Here is a 19,462-nt window from a genome sequence, read left to right as displayed (position 1 = left end):
AGGGTTTCCTAGCTGGGTTTTAAGGTCCTTTCTTTTCTGGTCCCTTTTTCTTTGCTGCCTCATGTATCTGTGCCCTGCCTTGTCTCATGTTTCCCACTGTTTTTTTTTTTTTTTTTTTTTTTTTTTTCATTCGGCCAAACCTCCAGCACCTAGAACCATACAGAGCACATAGTAAATATTATTGCAGAAACAATTGTAATTTCTGGAAAAAACACCCCCCCCCCACACACCACACTCTTTCATCTCGGCTCTTTGGTACCTTCTCCTTTCACGCTCTTTGCTCAGATGTACCCATGTGTCCTTTAGGATTTAACTTAGATGTCGCTTAACTCTGGGCCATCTTCTCGAGCCTGGGTTAGATACCACGAGCATCTCTCTGTGGTACTTATCATGTTGTCATAGGCTACTTACTTGTGTAGCAGGAAGCTGAGAGGGACTGCCTGTCTGGAACTACACAGTGGGTCCACCGTGGCTTAAGGTACTGCCACGTCTCATTAAGTCTCCTTATATGAGAAGAGCTGACAACAGTTGGGCCTGATAACCACCACAGTGCTTACAGAGCAATGACTAGTTTGGAAATGCTGCCATTAAGCACTGTTTTAAGTTTAATGTTAGTCTTTTCCTCCTGCTCTTCCTCCCTGTTCTGTTCTTACTTGCTCTCATTATATCAAAGAAGACATTTGGCATTTGTTTTTAGGGATTGGTTAGCTTCACTTAGCATAATCTGCTCTAATGCCATCCATTTCCCTGCAAATTCCATGATTTTTGTCATTTTTTAGTGCTGCGTAATACTCCATTGTGTATAAATGCCACTTTTTTTTTTATCCATTCATCTATTGAAGGGCATCTGGGTTGGTTCCATAGTCTAGCTATTGTGAATTGTGCTGCTATGAACATCGATGTGGCAGTATCCCTGTAGTACGCTCTTTTAAGGTCTTCAGGGAATAGTCCGAGAAGGGCAATAGCTGGGTCAAATGGTGGTTCCATTCCCAGCTTTCCCAGGAATCTCCATACTGCTTTCCAGATTGGCCGCACCAATTTGCAGTCCCACCAGCAATGTACCAGAGTACCCTTTTCCCCACATCCTCGCCAGCACTCGTTGTTGTTTGACTTCATAATGGCTGACAATCTTACTGTTTAAAAAAAAAAAAAAAGGATTGGGCTGTGGCTCAGTGGTTGGTTGGCTTTATTTGTGATTCATGAACCAGGCATATCCCATCTACATAACTGAGAAGGGTAGAAGTGGTTCATGTTTAGAATCTCGGATTGTCTGTGCTGTGGCTTTTCTCCTACTTTCACATGGTTGCTGTCCTCCCTCCCTCCATCAAGTGAAGATGCAACCCCTTAGAATAAAACTCTAGGATCTTCCTGAGATGCTGTAGGAAAGGGCACTGTAACATAGAACCATCATGGAGAGGTGTTGGGAAAAAAAAAAAAAAACCATTGAATCTTTGCCCACTACATGGTCCACACTATTCAATAAACTGGTTATAGTTGTTCTCACATTTGCTTTTAATCTTACTTTGAATTATAAACTCCTGGAGGGCAAGACCTTATAGTCTAAGCATCTAGTATACAGTAGGTATTCAATAAGCATTTGTTGAAGGAATAAACAGATGGAACATATGAATGAACACAACAACATTAAAGGAATTCATTAGACATAAAGAATTGTTTTAGATAATCTAAATCGTGTGTGTGTGTGTGTGTGTGTGTGTGTGTGTGTACACATACATACTGTTGAGAAATTGATATGGGCTCATCTAGGAGAGAGAAGCCATGCAGCAGTGTGACCAGGGAAAATTTACTACAAAGAATAATTAGGGGACTAGGGATGTGGCTCAAGCCGTAGCGCGCTCACCTGGCATGTGTGGGGCGCTGGGTTCGATCCTCGGCACCACATACAAAATAAAATAATGATGTTGTGTCCACTGAAAAACTTAAAAAACAAACAAAAAAACCCCCCCAAAAACTTAAAAAATTCTCTTAAAAAAAAATTAGGGACTGTGGGTATAGCTCAGTGGTCAAGTGCATGTTTAGGATTTCTGAGGCCCTGGGTTCAATCACCAGCGACAACAACAAACAACAAATTACTAACTATTGCAGGGGATTATGTAATGAAGAACTGGCGAATAAGGAGATCTCTAAGTAAGATAGAAATGGCAGTATAAGGAATGGCCATGGCCCCTATGGCTGAAATCATCCCTCTCATTTCCAGAGCCGAGCTTCCCAGCATTGCTGGAGAGCATGTGGCCATGGCTCTGTCAATGGTAAGAGGCTGCCTTGGGGCCTCACTGGTGGCATTTGCTGGAAATCTGTCCCCGTGAAGGTGTCTCACTGCAGACACCTACAAAACCACCTAGGCCGGCTGCTGATGCTGCAGCTTGTTATGCTATAGGAACTGCGTGCTGGGGGCCAGTTTGTGCTGCAGGAGGTGGTGCTGGGAGTGCTGCTCCTATTGCAGAATTAAGCAGAAGCCAGATGCTGGAGCCTTCCAGATGAGCATGCCAGAACCGGGACATTGTTCACTTGAGTTTGAAAAGTCTCATTGGCTTTATTTGTGATTCATGGACTGGGCAGCATCCCATCTGCAAACTACCAAGGCTCTGCTGAACTGAACAGCGTGAGAGGGCTTTATAGGCAGAAAAGGCTGAAGAAAGTAGAGGCAAGGAAGAAGCAGTTGGGTTCTTTCTGAGTTCCTTTCCTGATAAGGATGTCTCCTCTGTTTCAATCTTATCATGCAGTTTCAGGTTGACTGGGTCCCGTTTGATGGACTGCTGTGAATCTGTTTTGTTTTAAAGAAAAATAGGCCTGTTTTTAAGTTCTATGTAATTATGTGGCCACTTGAAACAAGCCCACTCCATTTCAGTTTGATCTAGTCTTTGGGGCCTAGCATAGATGTTTTGTCCTAAACATTGACTTTCCATACATTGGATTTAACAAAATCCTTTTCTCCTGAAATCTTTCCAGCACCATCTACCGATAAAATTTAACATCCCACAGGGGAAGCAAAAATATTCAGTAAGCTAATCATTACATGATGGAACCCCCTGAAAGAAAAATATTCAAAGGGCCCAGATTTATTTTCACAAAGCAGGCAGTGAAGAGTGAATTGGAATCTAAGAGGCAATAATAAATTGATCAAAAACTTAAAAAAAAAAAAAACCCAAAAAACTACAACATGCATACATTTGTATACATAATATATCTGTATATATATTCTACAGATAATATTTTAAGTTTCAGGCTACCAGCCATCTTGTCTTGAGAGATACTTACCATCTTCCTGTGAAAAGAAAACTAAGATAGTTCACTGAGCTCTTCTGAAGCATTTCCATATATACTGTCTCACCTGATCCTCAAAACAGCCCTGTGGCGGGGTGTGGTGGTGCATGCCTGTAATCCCAGCAGCTCGGGAAATTGAGGAAGGAGGATCGTGCCTATTCAAAGTCAGACTCGGCAACAGCGAGGCACTAAGCAATTCAGATCCTGTCTCTAAGTAAGATACAAAATAGGGCTGGGATATGACTCGGAGGTTGAGTGCCCCTGAGTTCAATCCCTGGTACTCAAACAAAACAAAACAAAACAAAAAAAACAAACCACCACCACCAACAAAAAAAAACGGCCCTGTGCATCTGGGTATAGTGCTGCATACCTGTAATCCTAGCAACTTGGGAGGCTGAGGCAGGAGGATTGCAATTTTGAGGCCAGATTCAGCAATTTAGCAAGGCTCTCAGCAACTTAATGAAACTCTCAAAATAAAAAGGATGGGGGGTATGACTCGGCAATTAAGCACCCCTTGGTTCAATCCCCAGTACCAAAACAAAACCAAAACACAAACAAAACCCAGGAATGTGCATTTGGGCAACATGTATACAAAACCCCCATCCCTATGCAAAAGGTAGGAAGACAGTGATTCATTTTCCATTCTTTAGCTCGTCCATCCAGTAAATACTGATTGAGCTCCATGGATGTGTCCTTCCCTATGCTCTATGTGGGGATTATAGAAGAAAAGGCCCCTTCAGGAATATGAAGGTCTAAGGGGAAACTAGGCAGGTAAATATGACACATTAAGTGGTGAGCTATATTTTAGAAACTTATAGAACAAAGAGGTGTTTTGTTTTTTGTTTTTGTTTTTCCATCTTCAACTATAAAGGAACATTTGTATTTTGGGGCTGATATCTCAGATAGTTCATGGGTGCTCTTACACCTACTTCCAGTAAACTTTCATTGGCATTCAGGGAGTCTGACTTAAGCAAAGTTGAGTTTTGAGGAAATTTGACTTTAAGTGTAATGTCTTTGGATTAGCTTAAAAAAAAAAGTGGGAGACCTGGTCTCATGAACCTCAGTATACCCTGTGAACTGGACATTGTGATCCCCATTTCATAGTTAGAAAACCTGAGGCTCCGGAGAGGATGCATTTGCTTATGACAGACAGGTAGTTAAGATTAAGTGGCAAGGCCTGGATTTGCCGGGCTTTGAAGACATTCTATGATGCCACAGTGTGTCTAGCATTGCAAAGCTTTTTGGTTTTTTTTTTATTCCCTTTTAAAAGGGGAAAACTTTAAGCTTAATTTACACAAATAAGTGACTTAGGTTTTCTGTTGGTTTTATTTATTTTAGAGCCGTGGATCGAACCCAGGAGTGTTTCATTGCCGAGTCATATCCCCATGCCTTTTCAATTTTTTGAGACGGGGTCTCCCTTAGTTACTTAATGCCTACTGAGTTGCTGAGGTTGGCCTTGAACTTGCAATCCTTCTGCCTCAGTCTCTTTTGAGCCCCTGGGATTCCAGGCATGCACCATCATGTTACTTTATTGGTTTTACTACGCTTTCCTTTTAAACCATTTACCAAGGTCTGATTGACATACAAGATACTTGCATGTACTTAAATGTATACAACATCCAGTGTGTACCATGTTTAAAAATTGCCTGTGCTGGGGCTGAGGTCATAGCTCAGTGGTAGAGCACTTGCCTCATGCATGTGTGAGGCCCTGGGTTTGATTCTCAGCACCACATAACAATGAAAATACATGAAATAAAGGCATTGTGTCCATCCTCAACTAAAAATGTTTTTTAAAAAAATTGGCTGTACTTGTCTTCTCATCCATCCACACCAAAGAGGTGAGGAGGAGTTTCTATTCAGCTTTGCATCGAGGTGACCAAAAGATCTGACGAGAGCAATTTAGAGGAGGAAAAGTTTATTTTGGTTCATGATTTTTAAAAACATTTTAAAATTATAGTTGGACACAATACCTTTTGTTTTATTTATTTTTATATGGTGCTGAGGGTCAAACCCAGGGCTTTGCAGCTCTACCGCTGAGCCATAACCCCAGCCCCTTGGCTCAGGCTTTGAGGTTTAGTCCATGGTTGCCTGACTTCTGAGGGGAGGCAGAACAGCATGGCAGAGGAAGGTAGCTCAGGACCTGATAACCAGGAAGGAGAGAGAGACCAGGACCATTGCTCTCCAGGGACCAAATATAAACCTCGAAGTCATGCTCCCAGTAACCCACATCCTCCAGCCATACCCTGCCTGTCTACAGTTATCACTCAGCTAATCTATTCAAGCGGATTAATGAACGGATATGGTTGCCACTCTCATAATCTCATCATCTCACCCCTGGAAGTTCTTGCATTATATCACGTATGAGCTTTTGGGGGACCTGTCACATCCCAACTATAGTAAGAATTATCCCATTTTCCAGATTTGACTCAGTCCAACAACTGTGGTGCTTCTTTGTTGGGCTGGAAAATCTAATGGGATGGCTGCTGAATACTCTTTGGCCTTGATATCTAGAGTTCTCCCTACAGCACAATCTACAAAGGTCTGAACTTATCTTGAAATAGGATGTATGCAGAAATGTGTGAATCATGGCGATATCTCCAGTGAATGTAAACAGGAATGGGACATTAGTTAGTCTTTGCTGGGTTATGAGAACAAGGGAAAAATGGGAGAAGAGAATAAACATGGGCTCATCCACTGAAACAAAGTGATCTTGCGGAACCAGGTTTTAGCCTTGGTGTCGAGGGATACGGCGTGCATTCCTTTTTGAAGACATTTTGGTAAGGAGAGAAAGGGACCTCCCTCGTGCCTGCTCTTGGCTGAAGATGAGGTATGCAGAATGGAATTTCGTCTCATCAGCCCTGCTTTCTAAGCTTTCGCACCATCAGCAATGTTGGCTCCTTCTGGGGCCTCATTTGAATCTTCACGGATTTCTGAAATCCTGAAACTTTGCCCAGACGGAGACAAGCAGCTCCACCCTCTCACATGTTAGTTTATTTCTTATTTTGGGTTGACTATTTCCAAACACACACTGCTTTCTATACCGCCTCTCCTCGTACAAGAGCTTATCATCCTCCTCTAGAGGGTTTTACATGGAAATGTCAAGAGTTTAGGAAAAAAAAAAAATATTTTGAGTGGTGAGATGAGAATGGGTGATAGCCAAAGTCCTTTGGAGAGTTTGTTAAAATGTAGCTGTTCTGAAACAGCGTGGAAAAGCGGCTAAAGGGTGGGGGACTGTTGTCAAGCAGACCAGAGTTTGAATTTCCTGTCTTGTTAATTGCTTTTTATGAATCTTGACTAAGTTACGGATCCTCCTTGAGACTTGGTCTTATTGTCCAAAAAAATTGGATGTACCTGGGAATGTCGTGGGAATCATTTTGACACGAGGCAGGAGTTATTTTACACGTCAAGTGGCTTTGAGCATCTCTTTTTGAGCATCTCTTTGAATCTTTCCATGGATTCCTCATGGAAAGCATCCTTGGCTAGCTTCTGTTTGCCCTCTAAATCTACTGTCCCTCCTTCCTGCTCTGCTCTGGGAGGCTGATCTTTAGTGACTTCATGTATTCAGGCTTCTGTGGGGCTCAGCCAATGGGAAGCATCAGAGAGGCTTGCAGGGTGGAGAGGAGGGAGATCCATCCCCCCCCCCCCAGCCTGCTCTCTAGATTCTGATAACTACTCTCCCCTCCCCTTTTTCATAAGGGCAATTTTTTTCCCCCTCTGGCAAAAAAGTAGCTAAACCAGGCAACTTCACATTTCTTAGTTTTTCCTTAAGCCTACCTGTGTCTATAAATGGCAGCTTTAATGAACTCATCTAAGGACCCTATTTGGGGTGCTTTTAATTTTCCCTCATAAAAGGCTGTCTCCTTGTGGTCCATTCAGGACCCCCAGAAATACTGTCTCATTTCAGACACCTGTCCTGATTTCTACTGTTGCCGAGTGAACCCACCTGGGTTCTTGCTACTATCGGGTACAACAGTTTGATTGCCTGGGCCTCACTTCTCGTTTGCTCCTAACCATCTGGGATGAATTGTCATCCAGTCCTCTGGTGCCTGCTGATCTAGGGGGCCTGGTGTGATCCCAGCCCTTCCTGGGGGCAGCCCTATCCAGCAGGCTGTGAGCCTGGGAGGAGGAATACAACTGTTGTTCAGGGCAAGGCCAACAGTAAACATCCCACCCTCCCTAGTCATCGACCTTGCAGGTCAGTGCATCTCCATGACATTTAGTGATCCTGTCTAGTTACTCAGTGCACAGAGTTCTGTCTCTACACCCGCACCCCCCCCCCGCCCCCATCTTCCTCCTGCTGCTTCACTCCCCCTCTCTCTCTCTTATACAGCTGTTTCTCTGATGCATGCCTGCAGGGCCAGGGTGACTGCATGACAAATGACATTTCCAATGCTGGATACATGCTTTGCATGGAACCATCCCACTATCTACCAGGAATTCTTTTCATGTTTCCACGGAGTCCATGGATAGAACTGTGATCCAAAATGGCTGGTTTCCTTTGTACGCATTCATTTTATTATATGCATTTAAAGCATAGTTCTGAGAAGGCATCTGAAGATTTCACATACAGCCGAAGGGCTCAGGGAATAAAAAAGATGAAAAATCTCAAACCTGCCAGGCTGCATCTTGCCCTGATGAGCAACACATCTCTCTGGGGTTTGTGATATGGGCATATTAATAGCCATCTCTGTAGGGGGATTTGCTGAGGTGATAAATGAAAGCACTTGATTTCCCCATGCTTAACATAACCAGTGCTGTGATCTTCCCCTAGTGTCATATCCAAACCATAAATACTTCAGGCCTGCCATTTGATATCAAATTGGTTATCTCCTTAAATATCAGAAATGGGAAAAACAATCCTTCCCCTTTGTAATTTTTCCAACCTTTTTGGGTACCATGCTTCTATATTCCTATTGGCTAGTGAGATAGTTAGGTTATCTCTCCTCTTCCTTTCCAGATCCCTATGTATAATACAACTCTAGCCTCCATCTCTCAAGTGTATATCTGCTAGAAACCAAATAGACACCTGCCTTTGGTAAAGGGTGTCCAGTTAATCTTCCTGTCACCCATTGATAACCTGTTTTGTGCCATGTACAGTGCTTAGGAGAGGATCCCCTTGAAGTGGGTTTCATTGTTGCACTATTTCATCCATTTGAATTAAGTTGCCATAGACTACACTAAATTTCTGGTTTGTTACTTGAAGCCAGAATGATATTCTAAAAGGTTGATGAAATACCATCATAAGAAAATCAGACTAGGAGACAGGTTGATTACTTAATAAAAGAAGAAGATGAGAGAGAAGGGGAGAAATGTACTTCAACCTGACTTGGACAAGACATCAAAAAAGCACATTTTGAACTTGGAGGCAGTTCATTTTTGTCTGGTTAGAATTTTTATGTTGTTTTTATAGTGATCCTTTTTGTTTTATTTCTTAGAAGTTAAAGGGTGGATTGAATGATGTATTGTAAATCAAAGAAAAAGGAAACTGAGTGTTGTTTGGACAGTTGATAGTTCAGCTGACTTTTGTTGTTTTAAACTTTGTTTGAAGCACATTTTTTACAATTGAATAAGCTACCTGCAGGGGTTGATGGAAAATATTTGCAAAAGTATTTTATTCTCAGTGAAGCCTATTTATTGGTAGAGGGATAGCATTAATGTTCTTTAGTGCAAGTCTTTGGTTTGGACCCAGGACCTCAACACTAGCCCCAGGAATCCATCAAGTTCGAATCTCCCATAATGTTTATGGTGTATCGGATTTAATTTATTTTTTTGGTACCAGGATTTGAATCTAGGGATGCTTAGTTACTGAGTTGCATCTCAAGCCCTTTTAATTTTTTGTTTTGAAACAGGGCCTCACTAAGTTGCTTAGGGCCTCAATAAGTTGCTGACATTGGCTTTGAACTTGTGATCCTCCTGTTTTGTCCTCCCAAGCTGCTGGGATTACAGGTGTGTTCCACTATGCCTGGCCAGGTGTCATAAATTTCTAACAACTGGGCAACATCCAGAGATAAGGAAATACCTGTTGGGTCTTTGGAAATCTCCCCAGGAATCCTGTGCAGCACTGTACTTTACCAGAGTATTTCCATCCTGTGATAACATTTTTTGGTGCCTTACTTTGAGCTCCAAAGTACAGTGGCACAGGTGACTTTGGAATTAATGAACTTGGTGGTGGTGGTGGTGGGGGGGTCAAGTGCCTTTTCTGCTTCTTATTAGCTCTGTGATCCTAACAGGTATATGTAACCACCTTGTGCCTTGCTGTGCTCATGTGCTCCATGAGAATCATAATGCATACCTCGAAGGCTTGCTTTATAGATTAGAATCGGTGAAAGTTGAGCTCTTCATAGGGTACCCAGCACAGAGTCAAAGCTAAGTACGTGGTGGATGTTGTCATGATTATCTTCCATTCTCTACGGTTTTTGGATGTTTAAATGTATTTCGAAGAGGAAGAAACACTGTAAGGACCAGAATCTAGGTACACAGTTGGCATAGAATGAATAATTATTGAATTACATTGGAGGAGTCCCTTCCAGTCTTGGGTGATCTTCAGAATCCCACTTCATATCAGCTCTTTGGTCTATGAGCTGCGTATTATGGGCCAGAGGAGTCGCTTTTGGGAGTGGGGCGCTGTGTGCATGCCCGTGTGTGTGTGGATGGAGGTCTGTCTGCAGGCGCCTGGGTGAGAAGAGGTACCGTAGCATTGGATGGATGGGGTTGTGTTTCAGGAGTGTGGCTCAGCCTGGATGGTCCTCTCATTCTGGGACTCTGAATGTCATTTTCAGAGCTGCTAAAGAAGATGTGTGTCCTGGAGGCCCTTCTGCCTCTGGTTAGGAAATGGGCTTTAGGAAGGAAGTAGATTCTTGCACTGTCTCTTAAGAAATGATGATTTGAAGTGAAAAAGAATGAAATGCTCAGTGTTGGTGAGAATTTGGAGAAATGGTACTTTTATGTCCTGCATATAGAAATATACATCATGACAGTTTTTTCCAGAGCTTGGTTATGTACATTTCTTTTGGCCCACTGATTCTTCCTTTAGGAATTTATTTTTAAGTGTTTAACAAGTATAGAAACACACACACACCACATACATGTGCATACCACACACATGATTACAATAATGGAAGAGTGATAACAGCTTAAATCTCTTACAAGTGAAGATCAATCAACAAAGTATGATTTTTTTTTAAATGTAAATGAATACTGTGAAACCACTTAGGGGTTATTGGACATCTGTATTTATTGGGTAAAGAGGTTAATGATTTGGTCTTAGCCATTACAAATATTCAGTCTTATACCCAGAAAAGTGGAAATATGCAATTCTTTTGTTTAAAAAAACTCAGTTGTATTTCAAATTTGAGCCCCCATCTCGATTAACTAGGTCACTGATCACCACCCCCGCCCCCCAACCAAATATGGGCATATTCTCTCTCTCATTACAGATTTGAAGGTGGTAAATTCCCAACCAGTTCCCAGTCCCTTTCTCCCCAGAATAGCACCTGCATTTTGGATGCTTATGTATAGTTGTGGCCTTAGCAGAAGACATTTGGTCAGTGGCATCTATGGGCTGCAAAACTGAAAACCAAGTTAGTTATCTCTTCCCAAAATGTGATGGAGGCACTGGCAGAGGACAGTGTAACAGACATTCCCGCTCTAAGGGGAGGGAGCAGAAGGTAGAAAGGAGTCTCCAGTCGTAAGCCATTTTGAAATCCAGCAGAGCAAATTCCACTAAGTTTCTAAACTTGGGAATCCTCATGGTGGAACCTTTGTGCCCAGTCCTGGTATGCATTCCCACTGATGTCTCAAGCTGAAACAGGAGGCTGGTCCTTGGGCCTCGCCACAAGGTGCTGCCCTGGGGTCTTGGTCCCCAGGTCCGCCCCACTCTGGCCTGGGCAATCACCTGGAAGGGTCGTGAAAGCAATTTCTGATTCAGGAGGACTGAAGCATACATTGCTAGGGGAGTTCCCAGATGCTGCTGGTCTAGGGACCACACTTTGAATCCTTTCTTTTTTCCCCTTAGTCTAGCTACTGTATTGTCGGTTTTATCCTTTTAAAAAGTCAACTTCATTTCATTGATTTTTTTTTTTTTTCCCTTTCCCCTATATAGTTTTAATAAAAATATATTTCATTTATTCCTGCTGTGACCTTTATTATTTCCTCCCTTCTTATTTATTTGGGTACTGGAGATTGAACTCAGGAGTGCTTTACCACTGAGCTACTTTTTTTTTTTTTTACTTTTTGGGGATACCAGGGATTGAACTTTGAGGGCACTCGCCAATGAGCCACATCCTAAAGTCCTATTTTGTATTTTATTTAGAGACAGGGTCTCACTGAGTTGCTTAGCCCCTCGCCATTGCTGAGACTGGCTTTGAATTCGTGATTCTCCTGCCTCAGCCTCCTGAGTTGTCTTCCCTTCTAATTTGGGCTTAGTTTTCCTTTCTTTTCTTACTTTTTTAAAAAATTGATGCATTACAATTATACACGACAGGTTCATTATGCCATATTTGGTACAGGTACCTGGCATCATTTGAGTCTTGGTCCCCTTTCCCTTCTCTTACCCTCTCCTCCTTCCTCCCCTAGCTCACTTGCTCTTTTCTACTGATTTCCTATTATTTTTTAGTTTCCTAAGGTATAATGTTGGATTGAGATCTTTCTTTGTTTTTGATATAAGCATCTATTGCTGTAAATGTTCTTCTTAGAACCACTTTGTCTGCATCCCATAAATTTTGGTTTATTGTGTCTCCATTATCATTTGTCTCAAGGTATTTTAAAAATTTCTTTCAGTTGCTTCTTTTGCCTATTGGTTGTTCAGGAGCACATTGTTTCATTTCCATGCATTTGTGAGTTCTCCAAAGTTCCTCCTGTTCTTTCTTTTTTACTTTGGTTATTTATTTCTAGTTTCATACCATTGTGGTCAGAAAAGATATACGATATGATTTCGATCTTCTTAAATTTGTTAGGATTTGTTTTGTCGCCTGAGAAGGATCTGTGTACACTAGAGAAGAATATGTATTCTGCTATTCTTGGATGGAATGTTCTTGTATATGTCTGTTAGGTGCATTTAATCCAAGGTGTAGTTTAAGTCCTTGTTGACTTTTGTCTAGATGATCCATCCATTGAAAAGCCAAGTATTTTTGAGTCTCTGGTTTCTGTGTTGCTTCTTCCTTAAAGCAGAGTCAAAAAAAAAAAAAAAAAAAAAAAAAAAAAACTCCTAGTCTAGTTTCAAAGTGGCCAAGGAGGACAGGAAGAGAGTGATAGGAATAAAAGGATACCTCAATTGTTATCTAATCCTTATTTCAGCAAATATCCTGATAGTCAAGGAATCAGTGTATAAATATATAAAACTATTTATGCATGTATGTTATATACACATTGTCACAGGAAAAAGTCTATGGGGCTATATACTAAAATATTAACAGGTTATCGCCATTTGAGACTGTTGTCCAATTTTTTTTTTTTTTTTTTTGGTGCTGGGGGTTCAAACCCAGGGCTGCACACATGCTAGGCAAAATCTCTACCAATAGTGAGCTATATCCTCAGCCCTATCTGTATTTCTTTAAGAATAAGAATATTCTCTTATATATAACTATGGCAGTTATCAAAAGCAGAAAATTATCATGAATAAAAGACTTTTAACTAGACTATAGTATTCAAATTCCCCTAATTGTCCTGAGAATGTCTCGTTGTAGTAAAAGGAAAAAATAAAACCAGGATCATAAATTCGTTTGTCATTTCTCTTTCGTCTCCTTTGACCTTGAACAGCCCCTTTGTCTTTTTCCTTTACAATTTTATTGCTTTGCTTCCCGTCCTTTAATGGCCTCATCTTCTCTCTCCAGTAAATGGGGCATATCTTTCCGTGCTTGGAATTTGTGTTGATTTTTCTCTCAGTGGAATGTTATAACATTCCAATGTATCAATGTATGCATCAACATGATAAATATTAAATAAGATTTAGCATCTTTAAGCCAATTAAACAAGACAAGTGGTATTTTATTTATATAAGATTGAAATAAAACTGAAGAACATACTTTTTTTTTTGTGGTGGTGGTTGTTTGGTACTAGGGGTTTTACACAGGAGCGCTTTACCATTGAGCCACATCCCCAGCTCTTTTTTACCTTTCATTTTTGAGACAGGGTCTCCCGAAATTGCTGAAGGCCTTGCTAAGTTGCTGAGGCTGGCCTTGAACTTGGAATCCTCCTGTCTCGGCCTCCTGAGCTGCTGAGAAGAACATAATGTTTAAGAACATAATAGGTGATAAATGTATGAGGAAAAGTACAGATATGGTTAACCTGAAATTCTGGATGGTAAACACTAATTTGGGAAGTTGGGAGTGAGAGGGGAGCAGAAAAGAGGATTGAATTAAGGTGGGACACAGGAGAATTGCCCAAACTGCTCTGAAACTGTTGGGCCCAAGGGGTCCTCTTGTCTCGGGACAGTCTCAGCTGTGCAGGAGGCTATGTAGCTGAGACTGCAGGTGCATGCCATTGTGTCTAGCTCTTGTGCACCTAAAATTCTAGTTAAAAACAAGGGTTGATTTTTATTACTAACTTTTGAAGTAGCCAGACTGTAGGGAGTTGAGGAGTGAATGAATATAGACAGTGATCCTGAACCATCTTTTCAAGAGATAATCAGCCTCTGAGAGTTCTAGGTCAAAGGAAAACTGTTTTATAATGCAGGGGGCAATGTGTTCAGGATGGAAAGAAGCCATTGGGAATACAGCCAAAGATGCTAAAAGGTCAAGAGGGTACTTAAGCCATGGTCTCTGGTGTGCTGCTGGAGAATCCAGATTGGAAAGTGGCAGACACAGGCACAGGGTGTGAGGACACTGTCCGTGGTGCTGTGGAGAGCCCCGAGGAAAAGCAATGCCAATCCAAAGCACAGAAATTCTTACTTCCAAAATAGTTCACTTTATCATTTTCCTTAAACAATCAGCAGTGTTTGTCTTACTTAAAAAAAAAAAATTCTGTATTCTAGGTCATGAATTGATTTCTCAATACTCAACTATATATTTGATGCCTTTGCCTTTATCATTTAAGTCTTTAATTGAATCAGAATTGATTTTTTTTTATAGAGTGAAGTGATGATTCAATTTTACTTTTTTTCCCATTTGAATTTATTTCAGGCAGCATTAATTAAAATATTCCATCCTTTCTTTACTAACTTGCGTGGGTTTATTACTAGTCTTTTCTGTTGCACTGGTCTGTGGTCCAAGCTGTTTCATAAAGGATAAAGGTCATACATATTTTATATTACATTGACTTGAGTTTAATGCCAAACACACACACACACACACACACACACACACACACACACACACACACACACACACACACAGTTTGTCACTAATTTGTATAAGGGTGAACTGTAAATGTAGAGGAAAGTTTAATTTGATTAGATGCTTTTAATATATCCATTGATGGCCATATGGCTTTTCTTTTGTATTTTAATATGGTAAATGACATTTTCTTTTCTTATATTAAGACAATTGTGCATCCTGGAATATAGCCAGCTTAATCATTGTGAATTGTCTTTCTTGCATGTTTTGATTTGAATTAAGACTTAGGATAAGGAACTCTCCAGAATGCTTGGGTGAGAGGCTGAGCAGCAGCAGCTGCCCGGGCTACACATAGTTCCACGCTCCTTCCCACTCTCCCACACCAGCCCCAGACCGCTCACTGGCTGTAGAAAATGGTGAAAGAAAACACTTACTATGATGTTTTGGGGGGGGTCAAACCTAATACCTCCCAGGAAGAGTTAAAAAAGGCTTACAGGAATCTGACCCTGAAGTACCACCTTGATAAGAAACCAAATGAAGGAGAAAAGTTTATTAAACAGACTTCTCAAGCTCATGAAGTTCTTTCTGATGCCAAGAAAAGGGAATCATATGACAGAGGAGAACAGTAATTAAGAAGGTGGAGCAGCTGGTAGTTTGGCTCCCCCATGGACATCTTTGATATCATTTTTTGGAGGAGGAGGAAGGATGCAGAGAGAAAGGAGAGGTAAAAATACTATGCATCAGCTCTCAGTAACTTCAGAAGATTTATATAATGGTGCAACAAGAAAACTGGCTCTACCAAACAGTGATTTATGACAAATGTGAAGGCCGAGGTGGAAGGAAAGCATCAGTAGAGTGCTCTTCCAATTGCTGAAGTACTGGAATGCACATAAGAATTCATCAGAGGGGACCTGGAATGGCTCAGCAAATTCAGTCTGTGTGCATGGAGTACCAGAGCCATGGGGGATGGATCAGTCCTACAGATAGATGTAGAAGCTGCAATGCAAGGAAGATAGTTTGAGAGAAGATTCTAGAAGTTCATATTGGCAAAGGCATAAAAGATGGAAAGAAGATAACATTCCATGGTGAAGGAAACCAGGAGCCAGGACTGGAACCGGGAGATATTATTATTGTGTTAGAGCAGAAGGATCATGCTGTTTTTCCTTGATGAGAACACCTTTTCATGTGTATGAATATACAGCTGGTGGAAGCATTATGTGGTTTCCAGAAGCCAATATTCACTCTTGACAATCGAACCATAGTCATCACCTCTCATCCAAGTCAGATTGTCGAGCATGGAGGTATAAAGAGTGTGCTTCATGGAGGTAAGCCAGTTTATTGTAGACCAAGTGAAAAGGGTCACCTAATCATCGAGTTTACCTTAAACGTTCCTGAAAATGACTTTCTCTCTCATCACAAACTCTTTGCTGGAAAAACTCCTGGGAGGAAGGAAGTAGAGAGATTGATGAAATGGATCAGATAGAACTGGTGGACTTTGATCCAAATCGGGAAAAATGGCGCCATTATAATGGAGAAGCAGATGAGGATGATGAACATTATCCCAGAGGTGGTGTTTGTCATCAAATCTCTTAATGGGGCCAGTGAATAACACTCACTGCAGGCATTTTATATGCAGTGATGAATGAGTGAAGGACTATAATCATCAGATGCCCACTACTTTCTATTGTTTTTGTTTTAATATTCAATTATAGAAGTGTTCTAAAAGTTAAATGAATAAATGCAAATATTAAAGCTCTGACTGTGTCCTTGTATGTATGGTGACTTCAGTGTGCAAGAAGTTAATACCCCGCCCCCCCCCCAAAAAAAAAAAAAAACTACTTTAAAAAGTTCCCCTAGCATCTGTTAGGCCATACCCTGTAATAGACTTCAGCTGTATATGTGGACAAACAGATTGAAATACGAGGTATATGTGTTGATTTCAGTGTATGACCCTTCATTGTTAAGCTATAAAATTAAAACTCTTTAACTGGCAATCAGAAAAAAGAAAATTTGTAGAGGAGTGTTGGTCTGTCTAGTTACTTGTATTAAGCAGGACTCTGCATTTCTATTGTCTCAACTTAGTTGAAGGTGCTATGTATAATTTTGCTTCTGGTGTCAGTGAAAGAAATACCCTTGGAAGGGGTTTATCATTATATGCTACTCCTTAAGGGCTTGCACTTGTAGAATTGCATTCCCTTCTGTTGTGCCATCTTAATATATACACAACCCCATGCACACACCCCCACACCCACCCATATAAATAAAACTCTGTTGACCAGTCTTGTTTACATTTTCCCTTCTTTTTGGACCATGATAATAGTGAATTCCAGGGCTGGATAACATAGAAATTAAAAGGAAGAGACCTATACATGGAAAAGTAGTTTGCATATATAACATAGGAAGGTGTTCCTTAGGTCTGTTACAGGCTTAAACCATTTGATTTATACTCCAAAGTAACTGTAATTTTATGTTGGTGGTCTAGCAAATATGATGAATAGCTTTAACTGTATGTTTAAAAGTCACCATATGTTCACATGATTAAGTCTGGATATATTGCTTAAATCGGAATTTAAGCAATTCTTGAAATATATGAATATCTCCTTAATATTACTGATTACAAAGCAAAAGTAAAAAAAAAAAAAGAGTTACTGTAGGATTTCGGCATCTATTATAATAACAGTCTCTCCCCCCCCCCCACTTTTTGTCCCCTTAGGTTTCTGTATCATGGTTTTGCCAATCTCCAAAAAATTAGTGGTGGGGAATTTCTTCTCTGCCTCCTTTCTGGAAGTGTCTGTGTAAGATTCTGTGATCTGTTCCTTGAAATAGAAAATTTGTTGAAGTGTTCCTGGACCTTGATCTTTTTAGGAAGCTTTGTTTTGTTTTAAATAGGTTTATAGGGATTCTTCAGGATTTCAGTTCTTGCTGGTTTGGTTATAGCTACTTTTATTTTAGAAATGTACATTTCATCACAGTTTTCAAATCTGTTGGCATGACATTGCTAATATCCTAGAGTTTGTCCACTCTCTGCAGCATCTGTAGCTATGTGTTCTGTTCCTTTCTTGACATTATTTATCTGGGTCTTCTTTTTTTTCTTGGCTAGGCTTGACAGACATTTGTCTAATTTTGCATTTTTTTTTCAAAGAACCACGTTTTTTTTTTTTTTTTTTTTTTTAGCTTTGTTACTTGCCTTTATTTTATGTTCATTTTTTTTTCTCATAAATGGCTCCTGTCTTTATTCCTTATTTTTCCAAGTCGGTTTTGTGTTCCTTCGTATGTTCAACTCTTATTCTCTTTCATTCATTTAGCAAGTAGTTATTTGTCAAGCTCTGTCAGGCTCTGGTTCCAGATGTCAATCATAGAGTAGTAAAACAAAACCAAACCCAAAATCCCTGCTCTCCTGGAGCTTACATTTTGGTGAGCTTTGCGTTACATGCTGATAGGTGCTGTGGAGAAAAATAAAGCCAAAGTAAAGAGAGTAGGAAGTGTTGGGGGTGGAGAAGGTTTCAGGGCCCCATGAGGAGGTGACACTTAAGGACATGGAGAAGGGGAGGGAGAAATGGTAGGGATATTTCTAAGGAAGCATTTACCACAGAGAGGAACAGCAAAGATAACCATTGAGACCTGACTGGAATAAATGTGGGGAGGGGAGTTCACGGGGCCGTCATAAGACTGGTATTTTGTCCAAGTGAGATAAGAACCCACTGGAGAATTTGGGGTGGGCTAGGGAGGGCCAACATGGGGCTAATGTTTTCACTTGGATGTAAAACATCATAATTTTAAGGCTTGGTTTTGAAAACACATGTTACAATACATAAATTCTCCTATAAATTTTTCTCTATTGTATACCCCAAGTTTCAGTTTGTTCCTCAAAGAAATTTAGAATAATCAAAATCCTTTCTACTAGCTTTTTTTTTTTCCTTTTTGGATATTTTCAGTTGTTAAAAACCATAGTTAGTGTTATGGTTTGCATGTGAGGTGTCCCCCAAAAGCTCATGTAGGAGACGATGCAAAAACATTCAGAGGTGAAATGATTGGGTTGTGAGAGCCTTAACTTCATCAGTGAATTAACCTTCTGATGGGGATTAACTAAGTGGTAAATGAAGGTAGGTAGGGTGTGGCTGGAGGAGGTGGGCAGTGGGGTATATGCCTTTGGGGTATATATTTTGTATCTGGTAAATGGAGTCTCTTTCTACTTCCTGATCATTATATGAGCTGCTTCCCCCACCACACTTCTTCCACCATGATGTTTGGCCTCATCTTGAGCTCCGAGGAATGGAGCTGGTGGTTTATGGACAGAGACCTCTGAAACCATGGGCCCCCAAATAAATTTTTCCTCTAAAATTGTTCTGGTCAGGTCTTTAGTCACAACAGTGAAAAAGTTGACTAACACAGTTATCCTACTATGCACAGGAACTTCTCTCCCTCTCCAGCTGTATCCTGTACCCATTAACCATCCTCCCCCTTACCCCCTCCCCCAGACCCTAGCCCCCCATCATTGTCCTTTCAACTTTTGTGAGATCAGCTTCTTTGGCTACCATATAGAAGTAAGAACATGTGGTATTTGTCTTTCTGTGCCTGGCTTATTTCACTTAACGGTGCCCTCCAGTTCTATTCACATTACTGCAAATGACATTTCATTATTTTTATGGCTAATACTCCATTGTGTATATATGAAGGTTGTGTATACACACAAAAGTTGACTTCATATCTTGGCTATTTCACAGAGCGCTGCAGTAAACACCCTGTAAGTGCAGATGTCTCTTCAACATTACGGACGTCGCTTCCTTTGGATGTACACCCAGTAGTGGGATTGCTGTGCATTTTGAAATTGGGTGATTTGAAATTGACCCTAATTATTCCTTATTCGTGAAAAGAATTTCTTTGGGCATGAAAATCTAAGATGGCAT

At 40.7% G+C, this 19,462-nt stretch overlaps 1 pseudogene; it reads left to right on the top strand.

Annotated features, from left to right (window-relative positions):
* Positions 1-14,946: 14,946 nt before the first annotated feature.
* Positions 14,947-16,207, top strand: LOC101966847 (dnaJ homolog subfamily A member 1 pseudogene; annotated as a pseudogene).
* Positions 16,208-19,462: the final 3,255 nt, after the last annotated feature.

This window comes from Ictidomys tridecemlineatus, chromosome 2, assembly GCF_052094955.1.
Source record: "Ictidomys tridecemlineatus isolate mIctTri1 chromosome 2, mIctTri1.hap1, whole genome shotgun sequence".
Taxonomy (NCBI): Eukaryota; Metazoa; Chordata; class Mammalia; order Rodentia; family Sciuridae; genus Ictidomys; species Ictidomys tridecemlineatus.
The sequence above is the reverse complement of the archived record's forward strand: the minus strand, read 5'-3'. Positions and strand labels throughout refer to the sequence as shown.